Raw genomic sequence first — 20,542 nt, forward strand, 5'->3', positions numbered from 1 at the left:
AGGAAGCTGGTACAGAGAAACAGAGATTATCAGGAAATCAGAAAGCAAAAGGCAATTGGGGGCTTTCAATTTCAAAGGGGCACTGTTACACTTATAAGAAACAGGAAAGAAACTGAAAATCAATGACTTATTCTTGAGTCCATCAGAAAACAGGTTATATGGCAAGCCACCACTCGCAAATCTAGCAAGACAGGAAAATCCAGAGTGAAAGGCTAGCTATATTCACATGGAAAAGAAACCTCTGGAACCATGCACTATTAGGGAGACTTAAAATGGTAATCTGGATGAACTGCTGGAAGCTGAATGTAATCTAGCTGGAGAATGATAAACTCCATAGGGAATATTAGAGAATTGCCCACACTTCCAGGGGTTCTACCTCCAGAAATCCCACTAGGCTCTTCTCTGATAAGCCAAGAGAATCTCCCTGTGGCTCTGGCTATGGGGGAGGGAAGAGCCATAGAGTGGTCTCCAAAACATAGGACAAATTCTAGGAGAAAAAAACTTCAACAGAGCCTTATCAATCGTGTGAACAGGGCACTCCCCACAACTCCTGCCTTTTCTAGCCTTCTTGTCTCATATGGAGAGGAAAAAGGTGAAGAAATACTTGTGAAAGTCTTAGTCCTTAACTCAGGGCCAGTAAAAAAGCTGAGATTTATTCAGAAGATTATTGACTACTTACCTTTCTCACATTTTACCACTATACCAAGAAGGCTTTGATAAAATAACAGTGGATTGCAATTTAAGAGCTGCCAGATGCAGAGACTGTCTAAGGAAGAGTTCCTATGGAAACCCAGAGTCAATAAGAGAGACAAAATCAAGGACACTAGAGGAATTTGAAGCCTCTAGCACTTATAACTAGAGCAAATATTAAACATGGCCCAATCCAACTTGCAGCAGATTAACATGACACCTTATACTAAAAGAGAACTTTAAAGCTAATATCCCATATATTCCACAAAAAATTATAAGGCATCCTAAAAGGCAAGTCAAAAAATTTTTGAAAAGAGAAATAAGCATCAGACCCAGATCTGGATATGATAGCAGTTTGGGGATAATCAGACAGGAAATTTAAATTAACTATGGTTACAATGTTAAAAATTTCAATTGAAAAAGTAGAAAGCATACAAAGCAACTTGGTAATGTAATAAATGTGATGGAATCTCTTAAAAAGAGATCAAAAGGAAAATGTAGAAATTAAAATCACTTCAATAGAAATGAAGATGTATGGTGGACTCATCAATACACTAGAGGAAAGAATCAATGAGCTTAAAGATAAGTTAATAGAAACTTCCCAAACTGACATAGAAAGAATAAATGAATTTAAATATATATATATATATATGTGTGTGTGTGTGTGTGTATGTGTGTATACATATATATCTCAAAGAACACAGTGGCAATGTCAAAAGATCTAACCTATACATAATTGAAACACTAGAAGTGAAAAAAAAAGAAAATGAAACAGAAGAAATTTTAGAGATCCATGAAGCTCAGAAAACACCATGAAAGTGAATTTTAAAATGTACACTTAGAAATATCATGTCCAAATCAAAGACAAAAAGAAAAATTTTGAAAGGAGAGCATGAATGGCTAGTGATAACTCTCAGGCATTAGTGTGGATGGCACCTAGGAGATGGGGAAACAGGCTAGAGAAACTTTCACCTTGAATTTGGCCCTGTATTTGTTCTTGTTTCTCTATAACCCTCTCCTTAGCATCTGTCAGCTCTCAGGCACCTCTTCATTCTACCTGGACTCCTACATCAACATTTTAGAAACCACCCTAAATTCATGTTCTCCCTTCCCTTCTGTTATCCAGCTTTAGTACTGCTCTGTACCACTTTTTAAAATAATATTACTTCTAGTCTTAATTTTTTTACAGTGTCACTGATTTTTTTCACTTTCTTGAATACTTAAACACTTTAACATAATAAGATAATGTGTTTTCCTTGTATAAAACTAAGAAAATTGAAAAGAGTATAAGAAAAAGAAAATAAATAAAATAAAAACGGTGTAAGAAAAACAAAATCACTCATAATTCTATAGTCCAGAGTTAACTACCGTTAACAAGTGATATAGCTTCCAGTGTTTTTCTCTCTCTGGACATAGCCACCCCTCTCCTATCTCTTGTTCTAACACTTGCTGTTCTATTTGTCTGGAATTTTCTCTCCCTACTTTAATGTGCTTTCCAGAACAGTGGCTAAGCACGATTATATGAACCCCAAAGAGTTAAAATCTTGGCACAAAATGCAAGGTACCTCAATAGCCCAGTGTGTTTATCTGAGTGTGTATGAGGATTAGCTATGGTGACCCAATACTCTCCATTAAACTGTAAAGGCTCAGTCCTTAGCATTGACATTGTATGTCAGGGAGCAATGGCAGAAGGAATCTAATCAGACAGATAGTTCTCTCTGTGCTTGGTGTTGGATTCAGGACAAATCTACACACTTGTTTTCTCCAGACTAAGTTCCTAGATTCTTGGATGATTCTTCTTCTTCTTCTCCTTCTTCTTCTTCTTCTTCTTCTTCTTCTTCTTCTTCTTCTTCTTCTTCTTCTTCTTCTCCTTCTCCTTCTCCTTCTCCTTCTCCTTCTCCTTCTCCTTCTCCTTCTCCTTCTCCTTCTTCTTCTTCTTTTCTTCTTCTTGTGGGTGGTGGGGGAATGGGAGTCTTAAAGAGAGATACCATTTTGTTTTACTTTCTAGAAAGAAGTGTAGCAGAATAAGTGATTGATTGGGTGAAATAGGGGCAAAGATAATCATATTATAATCATATTTGTGTCCTAAAGTTTGAAACAGTTCATGGAAGTTCCTGTTCTTTACAGACAGGAGCTGTATGTATCTGTAGGAAGCATTTCAAAAAGCCAATGATCATCTCATCAACACGTAAGCCAAATGCAGCATTGTCTTGCTTTACTCTTTTTTTTTTTATTGTTGGTCGTTCAAAACATTACATAGTTCTTAATACATCATATTTCACAGTTTGATTCAAGCGGGTTATGAACTCCCAACTTTACCCCGTATACAGATTGCTGTATCACATCAGTTACCCTTCCATTGATTGACATATTGCCTTTCTAGTGTCTGATGTATTCTGCTGTCTGTCCTATTCTCTACTATCCCCCCTCCCCTCCCCTCCCCTCTTGCTTTACTCTTAATAGCAAAACAAATGTGCTATTACTTCTCAAAGCAAACACCATCTTTTAAACTAAAGAAAATTGAGAAACTCCCTCTCTTTCATCAAATATATGTTAACTTCATTCATTCATCGGGGCTCATTTTTTTTTCCTGGGTTTGTTTTTTTTTTTTTGCATTACAAAAGACAATACATAGGCCTTCGTTAAACAAGCTCACCAAATAACACTTCAATTAAGAACAAAGCCAGTATTATGGAAAGCAAGTTATGATATGTAGTCTTGTCCAATTAACTCCAATCAATGCAATTACAAAAGATCTCTTTCACGATCCTGGTTGACAAATGTTAAAAGGTATTTATTTACCTGCCTTGCAAATGGACAATTTTCTATTCAAAGGCTACCAAAGAATGAATGAATGTTTTTAAAATCTTGTAACTGTCAATGTAGGAAGAAAAAAAAAACATAGGACATTAGAACTCTTCAATGGAACCTATTGATTTTTATTGAATTTTCAGCACTGTATTTATTGCCTTTCTGTAGGTCTTCACAGTAAAACTCATTTCACCCCTGAGGCTATCACAGTAAAAAAGATACTTCTTTCTCATGAACAAGTTCCACACAGTTAAGATTTGCATGGTGTACTCAATCATCGATTTTAAAAAATCATGTTCTTAATTATCTACAATTTTATACAAGAAAAGCAACTACTGTGATTACTCCAGGAACAAAAAAGCCTCTCCATATTCCTTCTAAACAGCAACATTGCATAAGATAAAAAGAAGAAAACATGTATTTTATTTTGAAGTTAGCATCAAAAGAGCTTGCCTGGTGGGATTATAAGAGTCCAACTGGGCTAAGAGTAGCTCAGGTTAGAAGTTCCACACTGTGGGAGGGGCTGGGAAGAACAGCAGCCCTTTCAGGAGCTGCAGAGAGGGCTGTGAGACTGAGAGGCTACTTTCATCCTTTGTCTGGGACAAATGCAGGGCCAGATCCATGCTCTTAAGTGGATGCAGAGTGAATAAAGAACATGCCTGGTATCCAAGAGCTGATTCTCCACTGAGATTCAGGATCACCCTTTTTGATTTTGGGGGTAAAGGAATCTACAAATGTTAGAGAAAGTATGTGTCTTTTTGACGTGAGCTGAATGTAGTTGGATCCTTCTTTGCTCATCTGGTCTCTAATCTCCAGTCTCTCCAATTACAAGGAGAAAAAGTAGATAAAATGAGAGAATGAAAACACCATGTAGCAATTTTCCCATATTTCTTTTTCCAATCTGAGTTGTAATAGAGGTCAAAATTGAGCTTATGTCTCAAAAGTATGGAGAAGTATGCAGAAAAAGGCTGAGCTGAAAGACACAGGGATATATGGGCTTTTGATCTTGTTCCAAGTTACCCAACCAAATACCCTTATTCAAAGTTCTGCCCTCTCTCAAACTCCTACTTCTGCATTAGACATTCCCAGACAATTCAGCCAAAGGGATCTTCTAGAATCAAACCACTTAATGCTGGTAATGCTCATTTGGCACTAAATGCTTATGTCCTCAAATGATCATTCGCACATGTTGGATTTGAAGTAACTTTAAAACATTCTAGTTGAGAATTCCAGCAGAAAATTGAAAGCACGAGTTTGTCACTCACAAGGACCCAGTGTAGAGATAAAGAGATTATAAGGTGGAAATCTTTACAGAATGGGCTGTAATTGGAACCAGAAGAAAGAATGTAAATATATAAAGGAATGTAAAGTGGGAAAAGAATTTGAAAAAAATTCTGAAGAATAACATTACTTAAGCAGTAATAATAGAAAAATTAGTGCAAGGGAATTGTAAGATGTCAGAAAGGCTGGAAAATTGTTGCTTTGGGTGTGTTTTTAGTTTCCCCAAAGAGGGGAGAGGGGGTCATGTTTGTGATTTCTGTATTTTCTAGACAGCCTATCACAATTCAATGTATAATAATAAACCCTAAATATTTATTTATTAAACAAGTTATATAAGAAGAATCATAAATATCGCTCTTATTTTTCTATTTTTATTTCTTTCTTAGCCTTATAACACCTGGACCACTTCTCTCAGAGGACAGGAAGTGGCAGCAGCCGGCCTGCTAATAAAGGACTGTCACCTCCAGGGGGCACTCCAAGAGAGGCATACTGAATAAAGGTCAAGATTAAGGATTTAGCTGGGTCATGGTGGTGAACTAAGTATTTGTTGAATTAGGAAGGGATAAGATCCTGCTTAGCATGGTTGAATCTTTGGTTCTTTGGAAATCAAACCTTTTTAAAATTCCACATGACAGCATGCAGATCCAAGCTTGACTCCCATTTGGAAATATTGTCCTAACCTGCCCCCATATCCCGAAACAAAACAAAACACTATGGTAGAATTCATGGATTTAAAATAATGGCCAGGGGCTGCCCATAGTGATCAGCATGTTTGGCTCAAGATATGGGTGGGGGGCAAGAATTTGAACAACTTTAGACTTTGAAATAGGCATAAATTTATCATTCTGCCATAGCCTCTACTACTTCTTTCATCTGATAGATGGCATCTTTTATAGATTCTTGCTACTTTTTTTTTTTTTGAGTTGGCAGATATTATTTGAATTTGTAAGTACATTTTTATACTTTCCAAATCTTCATGGTGAAGATTTGAGTGTTCAGTACCTCTTAAATTCCTGCATCCCTCATCAGAAAAACAACAGCTCTATTTCCTTTCTCTGAGATCATGTTTTGTTTCACATGGGGTAGCTTAGCAGAAAAGGCTGAGGATTTTGTGCATGTGCCATAGAAATTACCTGTCTTTTCTGACTTTTTTGCCTTTTGGTTCAGTCTCTTCCCTCATTATGCCTACCTCTGTAGAGTTGGAATTGGGGAGTGCACCTCTTAGAGAGAACAAGTCTGAATGCTTCTTTTGGATCGTGTATCTTATCATAAATAATTCAATAGAAAATACAAATAAGACTTGAAAACAAATTATCCAGTACTAGATGTTAATCAAACCTTGATTTTCTTATACTCAGAGAAAATGAAGTGTGCTGAAGTGAAAACCTTCCCCATAGTTCTATGATCGCATCCAAAGCAGGAGACTTCACATTCTGATACAAATGAACATTTCAAAGCAGGAGGGATTGGACAACCTCCATGAAGCAGGCACACTGCCATTGGGCTGGATTTCCCAGGGTACAAAAGGCTCTTCTGCTATCCTAAAAGTACAAACCTGTCAGGTCTCACCATGGGTACCGGGAAAATCAGATAGAAAAGGGTATACCAAACTTTAGACTACCTATTTGTTTCTGTTTTTGTTTTTGCGGGGGAGCTTTGTGCATATTTTGCAAACTCAGGAAACCTGGTGTTTAATTTATCCATCCAACCAAAACAGCATTAAGTGTTTACTGTGTGTTGGGATCTATATACACATAAAGGTACAAGGCAAGGTCCCTGCCTCTAAAACCTGACAGATCAGCACTACAGGCAAAGGTAGATGGATGTCCTATCTCTACTCAGATCCACAGCAATATTTAATCTTGAATCCATAAGGAAAGTACTGTGAACCCACAATATTTATAAGAGCAAGTACCAAATATTAGCGTTCCCAGGTACGAGACATTTCAGATATATTTTTTATGGTGATTTTCAGGGTCCCATGGCAAAGATTTTAAATGAACTTGATCAAAAGTCAAAAGAAGCCCTTTCACATGCTCTTGCTGAAGAACTTGGCATTGAGACTGTACCTAATTGAGAGGCTTTGTTGGCTGAAGTGTGCTGGCTTCAAGCCCAATCACAGGACCCCTTGGAACAATTAGTAAGGCCATTAGTTTGCATGCCTAATCCCAAGTGACCTTGTATGAGTCTCCCTCTTTCTTGGGATTTGCAGGTCCCATGGTTTGGTAGCATGGGAGAGTGACACATTCACTAATCCTGCTCTTTTTTCTCTCTCACCCTTATAGATTGCCACAGGCCACTGACTCCTATAAATGGAGATAGAATCTTTTTTTTTTTTTTTTTAAAAACTTGACAGTGAAGCTTACATCAGAGCATGTAAAAATTACAGGTGATGTTAACTTTGAACATCAATCTGACTATACATGTTTCTTCTTTTGGCCTTAGTAATAATTCCCCCTCCCTTTTTAAAAGAAACTTTAGTAACCAAGTGTAACTGGTTTAAATGCTACCAATTAATTTCATTTCTTTTTTCCTTGATCATTATTATTTCTTAGAATCTTATTGCACACTGGATTTGTACTTTTTTTTTTAGTATTAATAGAGTGACTAACCAATGTAGTAACTAGCTATCTTAAATACATGATGTATTATTTACTTCATTCCTCAGACATTTTCTCTATATTTTTAAAAAATATATTTTAGTTGAGTTCCTCTATATCTTTGTCTTTAAAAAGAGCAAAACAAAGAAAAAAATAAAAGAAAATAAATTCAACAAAACTTTTATAAGCAAAACCAGAAAGTAAAAGTAAAACCTGGGCAAATATAAATTATTTAAGCTCCATTTTCCATGATCATGGCCTGGCTTTGACATTTCATTTTTGCCAAACTGTTTGTTTCTGGTTCTATGGAAAATATTTTGAGAAAATAACTTGGAAGAAGCAGAGGAAACAGTTCTTTAAATAAAATAAATATATATAGTGGTATAAGATCATTAGCAGATGGCTTTTAGCAAAATTATACTTTAAAAATGATGACAGCTGAGGTTCCCAAGGATCTTTCTCTGTTTTTTTTTTTTTCTTTTTCTTTTTATTATTTGGTTTCTTTAGCTGCTCTTCATGAATCTCTATCCTGTTAGGTAGCACAAAATCAAGTCTTAACAAATAACATCTTAATTACTTATGGTTTATAGCTCCTTTCCTGCTGAAATGGTCAAGGTTTTCTAAGTTAAATTCCAAAGAATGTTCTTGAAGAGAAAGCATTCTTTCTCTGAAGCCTGACTGGGGGTTAAGAAGTTTGACATTAGGCACCAATTCCATCTAAGGACTGGTTTCCAGAACATAGAACCAGGCATGCGATAGTGACCACTCCATAGAGGTTCTCCACCATGAACTTCAGATCTTGCTGTGAATACTTCTGAGCTAGACCTATTGAAACCCTATGAAGAAAAGACCCCAAATTAGGATCAAGTGAGAAGCTGGAGTCTGTCTGAAGAGAAAACAAAACAAAAATTACCTTGAAATTGTTTAAGTAAAACTAAAATTAATAGTTTCAATGAACAATTACACATATTTTTTCAAAAATTATTTAAACATCTATTTAACCTGAAACAAATGCAGAAATGGAAAGTATTTTATTTTCCTGTAACAAATACCCAGTTTTACTATGGCCTTCAAAACCTATTAGTTGCACAATAGCTGTTACTTCACTCATGAGCCCTGAACCCTGTTCCCAAATCATAGCCCAAATGGTTCCCACACTCTCTGCCCACCTTCCCCCACCTGTAGAAGGACTAATCTTGACCAAATACGAATTATACAGATCTGTACATCATTAGAGAGACTTTGTATAACTAGACTCAAAATCCTAGTTTTGCTCTATGGCCCATATGAATTGATCTTTTGCTGTTTGTGAAACAAATGCTACATTTTAGTGTTTAAATTTGAAAAGATGTTCAAATTTGGGAGAAAACAATGAATCAAAATCAAGGAGAGAATATTTATCTTCTTTATTGTAATGTACATCGACAAAATTCACTAAATACTTACTGACTGTTTAATAAAAAAAAAAAACAAAAAAAGCTAAATAATAGCATAAGTGTTCTATCTTTTCAGGTAATTGGCTAATGTAATCAGGAAGGGTTAATATAAGACTATATAGAAAAACATGTGCTGATTTTTGTCACATATTATATCATCAGATGCTAACAGATATGGTGGAATTAGGCCATTTCTCAAATAGACAATTGATTAAAATATGTAAAAGGATTTTCTGCTTTTAATGTAATTTTTAAAAATTTTTCTTTTCTACTTATAAATATTTGTATACTACCTTTCTAAGATTTGACATATTTCACCATAAAAATAAAATACATAGACAAAACTCTGGTGCTGTACTTATTTTAAATCTAATCACTCAAAATTTCCATATAAAGATTGTGTCTTGACTTTTTCCCAGAAAGTCTAAAATGTCTATAGTCACAGATGTGTTCTCCCCTACAGACAAAAACCAGGCAGCCTGTTTCTGTGTGCCTTTTATCAGTTCTGACACATCCCAACTCCTGCTTCTTCAGAAGTACCCAGAATGTAAATGAATACTGCCCCGCCTCACTAAAATTAGTGTTCTTATCTAACAAAGGCATTGGGTTCTGTTTCACGTGCCTTCTGAGCTCACACTATATTTATTAGAAGAAAGGGCAGAGTACTGTTCCCAACACTGCTTGGTGATGGCTGCCTCCCTGTACTATTTTAAAGATTTTGACTCATTCACATTTCAAGGTAACAAAAATGGAAACCACTGCTTTGGATTTTGAGTTGTAACAAATGGCAAGTGTTGTTAAATATATCATAGATTATAAGAACCTCTGAAAGGGTAATTTTTTTTTCCCACTGAAACTGTTACAGGAAATTGGGAGAAAAATAGCAAATCCCCTCAGCCTTGAGCAAAACCTGAATAAACTTTTAATAATCATCCTGAAGCAGATATGTTTCCTTTTCTTTTACCACAATAACTCAATTATTTGTTTAGGACTTCCCATTTCTGCATCCAGACTATTATTGCCACTCTTCACTGTGAAATTTCTCTTTTACTCTCACCACCGTTTTCAAGTTCTCTGATTCATCTTGAGTCCCAACAGTGAAAACTCACCTTCCTAAATCTCTCATGCTTGAGCTTTTGGGTAGATGCTGTTCATCCAGTGACAACACAGTGATACCCAAACCTACTCCAAATTCTTCTCTACAGATGTTACGTGCATGCTGTCTAAAACAATAGACACCAGCCACATGTGCCATTTCCCATGTAGACTGTCCCAAAATTATAATGATTTGACTTAACGATAATTGGACTTTACAATTGTGCAAAAGTGATACTCATCCAGTGGAAACCTTATTTCAAATTTTGGCTTTTGATCTTTTCCCAAGTTAGCTATAATATGCTTTTGCAGTGCTGAACAACAGGTCCCAGTCAGTCATGCACAATCATGGGGTAAAATAACCCCTAATCTACAGTGCACTGTGTTGCTGATCTGTGATGTTCAGAGGCAGGTGTATTAGATGCATTTGCAACTGACATCAGTTGGAAAAAAAAAAAAAAAATATATATATATATATATATATATATATATATATATATATATGGCATTTTAACTATTTCTTTTGCCATCACCTTAGTCCAAAGCATCATGTTCGCTTGTCTGGATGACCTCATAACCTACAACCCTTCCATTGAAGTTTCCCTTATAATATTTCCAGAAAAACAATTGATTTGTAAAAATATAGATCAGATTACCTTACTCTCAAAAATATCCAGTGGTTTCTCATTAACTAATGAGAATAAAACTTAGACCCTTGATCATGATCTACAAATCCCTCCATGGTGTGTGCTCCATCTTCTCAACCTCGTCACTTTGGTTCTCCTTCTATTCCTAAAACACAGCAGTTCATCATGGGGTTCCTCTATCTTGGAGGCCTGTATCTTGTCACCTTTCACCCTGTGCCCTCAGCTCTCATCACATTGATGTACAGGCAGATCCCAAAATATACTGGAGTCCCAAGTTTACCTACAATTCCAAATAGAATACCCGGCACCAAAAGGTCATTTCAGTACATGCTATTGAATACAAGAATATAAGTTTACAACAGCTTCCAGAGCTTACAGTGTGGACATGTGAAATAGAAGGCATTGCTTGCCTTCTATCTGAAAAAGCTCTTCCTCCAAATATGTCATCATGGGTCCTTCTTAACTTCAAGTCTAAATCCCAATGTTATCTTTCAAGGAGTTTTTCCCTGGACCTAATGTTGCTACCTCATTCCTAGTTATTGGCCTTTGTCAAAAATAATTGCTATCAGAAAAGTTTCATTCATTTACTGGAAACCAAGGCCAGGCTTATACTCATACAACAATTTATAGAGGCAAAGAAGATAGAATTTCTTTCCATGGTCTATTAACTAATCTCGTTTTACTTGTGACACAGTCTCCAAGCCCACCAGCTAGTAGTAAGGAAAAATAATAGAAATTCTATGTAATATATTTCACTTTAAAATTTAATTTAATCCAAGGGTTTAAATTGCCTCTTCCGGTTTGATTTGGAATAAATATTTCATCTTTTAAATATTTCCTCAACACCTTGCTTTCCTCAAGTTGGAAGAGGAATTCATACAACACTGTAGCAACATGGAAAGGAGATTCCCCATCCTCATGCTGGTTCTGGGGTAACCCAACTATGTTCAATGTTTATTATAATCCTATTATTCTAAATTGGTCACAAGCATTGTTTAATTCAATCATTGTAACAACTCCATGAGGTAAATACTTTTATCAGTCTTATTTTATGAAGAAAATGAGGCAGACAAAGGAAATGTTATTTGTATAAAATTAAACCCCTGTAAATGGCAGGGGCAAGAATTGTGCCCAGTCAGTCTGCCCCATAACCACCACCCTATGCTGCCTGTTTTTATACTGGCTGGGATCCAGTGATCTATGGTTGGCTCGGTCCCACCCTTGGGTTTTCTGGAACTGTTTGCTGCTGACATCTGTATTTGAAGAATTGTGGTTGAGACTACTTGGCTTGGCCAGGGACAGGGCTGTCAACTCAGCATTCATATTGCAGCAGGCCTGAGGAAGCTTCAGGAGAGTAAACAACACACTGGATCAGCCTGTCTATACCAATTCACCAACTTACCTAGTAGGACTCCTCCACTTTTTGTGTGGACACTCTTCAGTGGACTCCTCCTAGAGAGCCAAGGGGGACTGGGGACAAATCCGTTGTTCTCTTTGTTTTCCTTCATGGGCATGTGTTCCATGTCTGACTCTCCTCTGCCACCCAACATGTCTTGGTCTTCTCTATCCTGTTCTGTCCATCAGCCACTGACTCAAGGACGTATTCTGCCTGCCTGCTTTGCAACTCAACTTTCACTACCATATGTCTTTGTTTTTCTGAAGAAACATTTGTCATTATCTAATTTCCAAGGGCTACACCAACAAGATCACTATTATGGAACATGATGTGTAAGTGAGAGAGATTCAAACACATTAGTTTAATACTTGTCAAATATTATTTCTATTTCACTTGATTGTCTCCCCCAGAGGAATATAGGTTTAATGACAGCAAAGATTTTAAATGACCCTGTCAGTACACCAGCTTGCTGACTTCTAAATCTCAGGAGTTTGCTTTCTTAAATCATAGGAAATGACCCTTAATAAGGCCTATGCAATACTTAGAAGAATGAGATGCATTGTAAAACATTTCATCCATCAAATATCTGTCATACTGCCAGGCCAGGTGGGGTGATAATTGTGTTTGCATGTATCAGCAAATAATAATGCTAATAGATGAAATCACTTCAAATAATTAACTTACTCATAGCTTTTTTTTTTTTTTCTTTTAAAAAATTGGCTAGAAAAACTGACGTTGTGAAGAGCCGGAAAGAATTATACGTGTAGAAAAGATTGCCATAGCACCACAAACACACACACACACGTGCACACACACAAATGTACAAATAGTCAATAACCCGAAGAGAACCCTAATTATTGGTTAAAGTAAAGAATGAAGGAGTAACCTTGCTGCGTACACTTAGGTAAAAAGAAGATAATTCAATGTATTTGATACAATTATAATTTGTTTACTGTATTCATTTCCTATGGCTGCTATTAAAAATTACCATGGTGGCATAAAACAACAGAAATGTATTTTTTTTATGGTTCTGGAGACTAGAATTTCAAAATCTAAAGGCAAGCAATACCATGTTCCCTCTAAAAGTTCACCCCTAACTTCTGGTAGCTGCCATCATATATTGGCATGTGTCTATGTCCCTCCAACCTCTGCTTTTATCTTCACATCAGCATCCCTGTGTATCAGATCTCCCTCTGCCTACTTCTTGTAAGGAGATATGTAGTAGCATTTGAATCTCACCCACGTAATCCAAGATAATCTCCAGGCCAGAAAAGGAGAGGACACAAACAAGAAGAAGAATATCTAATTTCCTGGCATGATATCCACCATGGTCAAAAGAATTGGCCTTTAGAAATTTCTGTATTTCCATGACCAGGAAAATCTCTGGCCCTCATTGTTCTAGCTCTCTCATAAGTGTGTTACTACTAAACTTTGCCTAGATTTGTTAAGTGAAGGTCACCTTTTACCATTTTTATGTTCATTTGAAATTAAGCTCTTGATGATCTTGTCCACTATAAACTGATATTTACCAAAATACGCAATGATGTAAGTACTTGCCACCTCAATTCAAATGACACATGATAAATACATAAAGAGGATATAAATAAGTTAACTCATTTTTTTTTCTGTCCTCCAATTTTTCCCACTTCCATCCCATATCCCACCTCAGTCCTCAAGTGAAATGAGCATAGGGAAAGGGGGAGAGATAGCTGTGTATGTGTGACTCTGCCATTGTAGACTCCAGAGGAAGTCTGGAACCACTCTGAAGAAAGTGAAAAGCCCAAAACTCTTCAAATGAACATGATTTAATAACAAAAGTGATTTAATCATGCTGGGTCAGTTGGACACTTTTTCTTCATTTAGATTACCTTGAATATGATATCAGCTTGATGTTTGATGTACAGAGACCACCAAATAAGTCACTTGACACATATGGTAACTCCAAAGCATCAATGACCAAAGACACCATCTACTTTAGTGCTCTCAACTTCATGATGGGTGGTATCTGCTTTGTCAATGGATGCCCCAACACCTACCTTCCCAAAGATGAGAAAGAGAAATGGAGTAGGGAGAAGGCAGCCCCTGAATAGAAAAGTATGGAATTGCATGTGCTGTTTCTGCTCTAGAAGCTGGAACCAAGTTATACAACCCTACGTAGCCACAGCAGAGGCTAGAAAAATGCATGCTATGTCCAATGGTGATTTAAGAGGTAAAATGCTATTATCATGGGTGAGGAGAGCATTATTAGCAATATTAGAGTTAGAGAACTCTCCCTTAGTTCATCCTTTCTTTTACTGTGTTAACTGCTTTTATACACAAAGCACATTAAATCCCCTCTGAGTCCTGCTCAGCATCTGGCAATCTATAAAATGAAAGACAAGTCTGTGTCTTCCTCCATATACACTAAGTTTAAAAGAGTTGAATCAGATGACAGTAAGCATCCTAAAATCTGTTACCATAAAACAGGGAGAAATGGGTATCACTAAACAGTAATCTGTCCATAGTGATTTTCAAGGGCTATTGGGTATGAAATGTAAAGATCCCCTGCCTTAGAGTAAGTTCCTTACATAGTTGGGCGGTCCAGATTCTTCTATATATGAAGAATATAGCCCACCATCCTCTATAGTCCCATGGCTTTGGTCTTTGTGAAGTTCTTTTCAATCTGTTGTTCTCAGCAGTGGCAAGATATATGATGACTGCTCACCTGTTGCAGACTGGTTTACGGAATTATCTGATTTAAAGCTGGAAACATAATAAATCCCTTGTTAACCAGCATTCCTAATAACCATTTTGTGATTGAAGTGTTTAAACCATTTTCTTACACTTAATTTATCTGGATCTGGTCAAATATCAGCTTACGTTAATGTCATTTTAAAGCCAGAAATAAAAGAGAAAACAGAGAACAAGGAGGGAAAGAGAACATTATAAAAATTAAAATGAACGTTTGAACGGAATTTGCAGAATCAAAAATATTCACCTGTGAAGGAAATGCTCTTCCTGAGTAGCTCTCCACAACTGCAAGTGTGGGCAGCAGATTTGGAGCTCATGCCAAGGCTTTTTTGGAACCCAGCCATAAATTTGCTCTTCTTCCTATCCCCTCTTAAAATTACTTAACAAACTGAGATTTTGATGTCTATGAAAAGAAGAAAAACAAATTAAAGGGTTTTAGGAGATTCTATTCACAAGCAGTTTATGAAAATGAACACAAAGACACAACAGAATTTTATTCTTATTAGAAATACCTGCAACTATATCTCACTTGGAAATTTTGGGTAAGCCTACAGCAGGGACCTAGTCTCATAGTTACTGAAAGAAAGCATAGTATCTTTATTTTAAAGTAAAAGATACATTCTTGAATTTAGTGATTTTTTTAATTGTCTTTTCAAAATCCTCCCTTTGAGAAAATATCTCCATGTTATCAATATTTAAATATAGTGCTTAGAAAAATCTGCATAAACATGTCACTTTTCCCTTTTATCAGTCTCTTCACTTTAATCTTTTCTTACTGTAATTATGGATATAATCCTAGGTCAAATGTTAGATCACAACAAAAGAAATCCAATTTCATCATTCTCACATCTTGTCTCCGTTCTCTCTGCCAAGGGATAACTTCTGCTACACAGAAAGGCAGTAAAAGCCCACAACCATGTGCAAAAATAGCCCTGCACATATACAGACACACAGAAAAGGTCCCCCGACACACAAGCACACACACAAACACAAACACCAGACTCCTACAGATGGAAATAAAACTTGAGACAAGTGAATTTCTGTGACGAATTTCCCAAACTGGACCCAAAATAGTCCTTCTACACATAAAACACCAATTTGATGCAAAAAAAAACTTACCATCTGGTTACTGTCAGTTCTGCAAGTGCATAAAAGGAGGCTCTGTTTTTATACTTTGATTTATTTTTCTTTCACCAAATAGGCTGGATTTCTTCCCCACCGTGTGTATTGTGTCTAGAAAACACATATTTAGTCCTCCTAGTGTGGAAAGTCATGACAGAACTATATCAAATCACTATCATTAGTTTCTACCTATTGCCTCGAAAATATAATAAGCAATATTCACTATTTTATGTAAAAGAATCTCAAATTCTAAAAAAGTGCAGCTCCTGAAATCATCTTCCTTATAGTCTCATGAAAATCAAAGACATAGAGACTGTACCCAGCTTCAGCATGCATTTCCACATGGAATTTGATACAGGAAAAACTAAACCAAAAATTCCAGAAGAAGTGAATTCTTGAACAGTGCCCAGGATTCACACTCAATGACCTTATTTGAAGATGTTCATGATATCAATCCTGGTCTACACTGCTAGATTTCCCAACTCCCTGAGCCCTAGCACACAAGCCCAGCACAGCTGCTTTTATTTCCCTAAAATAATGAAAATAGCAGAAACACATCTGTTTGCACGTTCCACTGTTGACAACTTACCAAAAAAATGTTCATCCAATAGTTTTTTATCCAAATAGACAGAGTCAAGTTGGGTCCAAAACACAGAAAGTCTATATGATGTTTTGGTTTTAAGTTTGTGCAAGAAGTTTCAATTTTTGCATTTTCTGTTATGCCCAGAAAGAATCTCACTGACTTCTGACAATATTCTTAGTGAAGTTCAAAGTATTTCCTGGAGTGTCAATACAGTGAGTTAAATGAAGCTCATTCTTACTTTTTATAATGCATATTTTGAGCTAGTTGTTTAATAAAAATGAATTATACAAACTATTTTAGTCTTCAAAGCAGGGTAAAAGGTACGAATGCATGTATAATGCACAGACGATATAACAGAAGATGCATACAAAGTGTTCTCTGCTACATTATTGATGCTTAGCATACTGTATTTGTTTTTTTTAGTTTTAACCCCCTTCAAAATAAACCTCAACTTGAAAAATCTAATTTTTTTAAAAAAATTGGCATAATATGTATGCTTATTTATGAGATAAAGTATTATAATTCAATGCAATATTCAAAGATTAAATCAGGATAATTTGCATTTCCAATTTCTTAAATATTATCAATTCTCTGTGTGGAAAACTTCAAACCCCACCCACCCCTCTCTTAATAACCCATGTCTGAAAAATGTTTAGTTTAATAAATTAATATTTTTCATAATCTCAGGATAACAAAGCATCCACTGTGATTTTTATCACTCATCAAACAGAGTGAGAATAAGCACAAAGCTACACAGCATGTGAAATTTTGTAAACCTCAAAGAAAAGATGTTTTCAAATGTGTCTGATCAGGATTCCCCGGGGGGTAACTACAGGAGGATGTAAGCTGAGAAGCTGTGATCAATTGGGAAGGTTTTGGGAAGAGAACAAATAAATGGAAAATTATTGGCTTCCATTGTATAGTTTGTTTCAACCACATCAAATAGATGTTGAAAATGAATAACCACATGCTGTTAATACTAGCTATCATGCTATTATCATAAACTACTAGAATCAATGTGTTTTAAATACACATCTAACTTTCCTACCTCTGCTATTAAAATTTAGTCTTGGAATTAAATCTGAATGATCTCTTTTTTTTTAAATCATTGACTTGAGTATCTTCCATCTAATAGTAGCAATTAATTTATCACTGAGATGACAAAGGACTATGTTGTTGTTGTTGTTGTTGTTTTGTTTGTTTGTTTGTTTCATATAAGAAAACCAAAGATCTTAAGGAAATTTTGTGATTATTCACAAATGTCCCAAAAATTTATACTGCAGAAGAATCTACATATACCTAAACAGACAACTGAAAAGAGTCAAGTTGATTTTCTATTAAAAGGCATTAGATTACTTTGAAGTAAGACATTGCCATGGTTTAGACTGAGATGTCCCTCAAAAGCCCATGAGTTAAAGACTTGGTCCACAGCCTCTGATGCCATTGGGAGGTGATGGAACCCTTAGGAGGTGGGGCCTAGTAGAAGCATGTTAGGTAATTGGGGAGCATGCCCTCAAAGGAAATTGTGGGACACTTACCATATTCTTTCTCATTTTGCTTCTTGGTTGCCATAAGGTAAATGGCTTCCTCCACCATGTATTCAAGCCATCTCAGGTCCAAAGACAATGGGGCCAAGCCACATGACCTGAAACCACGAGCCAAAATAAACTTTTCCTTTTTACGTGCTGATTTATCTCAGGCATTTTGTAAGAGTAATGGAAAGCTAACTTAACACAAACAACTTTACTGCCAGAAAGGCAAATCAATACAAATCGTTCTAATGCTGGTATAGACGAAGCAATGCAGAATTATTCAGCTGAGTTTCAAGTTAATGTTTTTAAAGAATAATTTCAAGAGAAGTTCTGTTTTTGTTACATACTTTAGTCTACACTCCTTTCTACCAAGTTGGCTACAATATTTGTGCAACTTAATTTCTCCAGCCCATGTGCACCCATTTGAACATGCTGAGATTCAACTTCAGTGGGACACTCATATTCTTTTGATGAGCATTTATTAACTAATAATTACTATGACTTTATAATTGTTTCCTTAAGAGGAAAAAAAAACACTAAATTACCTCTCCAAATGTGAGTATTCATACAACATAATGTGTCCTGTACCAAATGCATGAAGATGTCATTTCTACATTCCAAATGCTTAAGACCTAACTGCTGAAATTAATTAATTAATTAATCAATTCTCAACCTAAAACAGAAAGAATTATGGGGAAAAAGAGGCAGTATAAAGACCAACTTCCTCATTTGTAAAATAAATGTGTGAGACACTAGAAGTTGAATTTTTGTCTCAGTCATAGGAAAGTGGACATTTTCCAGAAAATGGACAGATTAGAAATGAGAGTAGGGAAGAAAGGCTTAAACAACATTCTCCTTTAAGTATCTAGCAAACTTCTTGCTTCCTTCTTCCTCCTCACTTTACCTTTAGACATTTCTTACCACAGAGAATGCTGTGCTCTGCATTACTGCATGTACTCTGGTTCACCCTAAGTAGAGCCCAAGACTACATTCTGCTAAGCATTATTGTCTGTGAGAGCTCATCATTTATGGGGAAGGGAGGGTGCATCAGAGGGACTCTGGGCTAAGAAACAAGGAACCTAAATGCTAATCCTAATTTCTCCATTGTTTAGGAATTCATTCTGACCAAGTCGACTGAACTGTTTAGATGAATTTACTACAAAATATGGTGCATTGAGTAGCACAGAGTTTTTTTTTTGTTGTTGTTGTTTTGTTTTGTTTCTAATTCTTAAAAGTGGGTTCAACTCCAGGACTCATTTTAACTCATTGATAAAATGAGCATAATGTTTGTATTGCCTCACAAAAATGTTCAAAATAGAGACCTTTATGACCATTACATGTGTTCTATATTATTATTGTGAGTAAACCTGCCAAATATTAATTCTAAATTTAAAATTATAAACCACAAGTACATTTTTTATTTATTCAGTCATATGGAACCCTGAAGCACAATTAAAAGGTCTTTAAGTGGCCCTATGAAATAAGAAGTGGTAAAACAAATCAGCTCAGCCAGATACTGAGAGTTCTGAAAACCTCACTCTGCCCCCTGTCCTGCTGGTTGTCTTCCAGTTCCCACTCAGACATTTTTATCTAATCAATGATTTTTCTTACTTAAATGCAGATTTAGTAACAAAGTAATAAGTAGCTATTTTATGGTTCTTGCTTCTTTGTTCAACCACATCTCAGATCATTTCCCACTCCCTGTGCTCCAGCCGTAACAGGTTCCTGTTTATACCAACCTCTCATCTTGGTGTCAGGACTTTTCCCTTTCATGTACTCCCACTGCCCCATATCTTCACAGGACCAGTCCATTCTTATGCTGCAGCAGATCTCTGCTCCAGTATTACCTTCACAAAATGCCTTCCATGAACATTTTCTCCAGGGGGAAAGTAGTATCTTCCCAATACTCTCAACTGCATCATCCTTGTAAGAAGTGGTACTTTCATAATAATTTTATTTGTTAATTGTATGCTCCAATGAAAATAGAATCATCTTTGACCTTTATCTTTTCTTCACCCCTGAACCCAGTCTATCAGTTACTCGTCTCAATCTCCAAAATATACTCATTAAATGTTCAATAATCTCCATTTCCAATATCATTAATGTACAAATGACCCTGCAATAGCCCTTCATTTGGAGAATCTGCTTTCCCATCCATCCCCATGGTTTCAGCATGATTTGTGCCCTCTGAAACTCATGCTGCAGTTTAATCCCCATCAGGATGTACTAAGAGGGTGGAAACTTTATCTACCCAGCATCTGGAGGTGCAGTTTGTGGAGATTGTAAGAATTAGAAAAGTTCATCAGGGTGAAGCCTCCATGGTTAAACAGGAGGTGACTGTATGAGAGGAAGGAGAGAGACCAGAGGACACACACACACACATGTGATTCCTGTCTCTTGTCATGTGATCCCTGAGCTGCCTCAGGGCTTTGCAAGTAAGAGTTCATCACATCACGCAGTCCCTCAATTTTGGTTCTCCAGAAACATGACCCATCCCTGCCAAAAATAAATAAATAAAATAAAATAATCCCTTTTCCTTAAAATTTAATCCATGCTGGCAGCAACAAAATTTTTTTCACCCTAGCCATAACAATCTCTCTTAAAAACTTACGTTAGATT

At 36.2% G+C, this 20,542-nt stretch overlaps 1 long non-coding RNA gene across 1 annotated transcript in view; it reads right to left on the reverse strand.

Annotated features, from left to right (window-relative positions):
• Window positions 1-15,805: 15,805 nt before the first annotated feature.
• Window positions 15,806-20,542, reverse strand: part of LOC120889126 (uncharacterized) — a 131,752-nt gene continuing 127,015 nt past the window's right edge. The window contains exons 2-3 of the long non-coding RNA XR_013424590.1: window positions 17,930-18,036; window positions 15,806-15,919 (exon numbers count right to left, since the gene is read on the reverse strand). This is a non-coding gene — a long non-coding RNA (uncharacterized LOC120889126). The remainder of the gene's footprint in view (window positions 15,920-17,929; window positions 18,037-20,542) is intronic.

This window comes from Ictidomys tridecemlineatus, chromosome 8, assembly GCF_052094955.1.
Source record: "Ictidomys tridecemlineatus isolate mIctTri1 chromosome 8, mIctTri1.hap1, whole genome shotgun sequence".
Lineage (NCBI taxonomy): Eukaryota > Metazoa > Chordata > Mammalia > Rodentia > Sciuridae > Ictidomys > Ictidomys tridecemlineatus.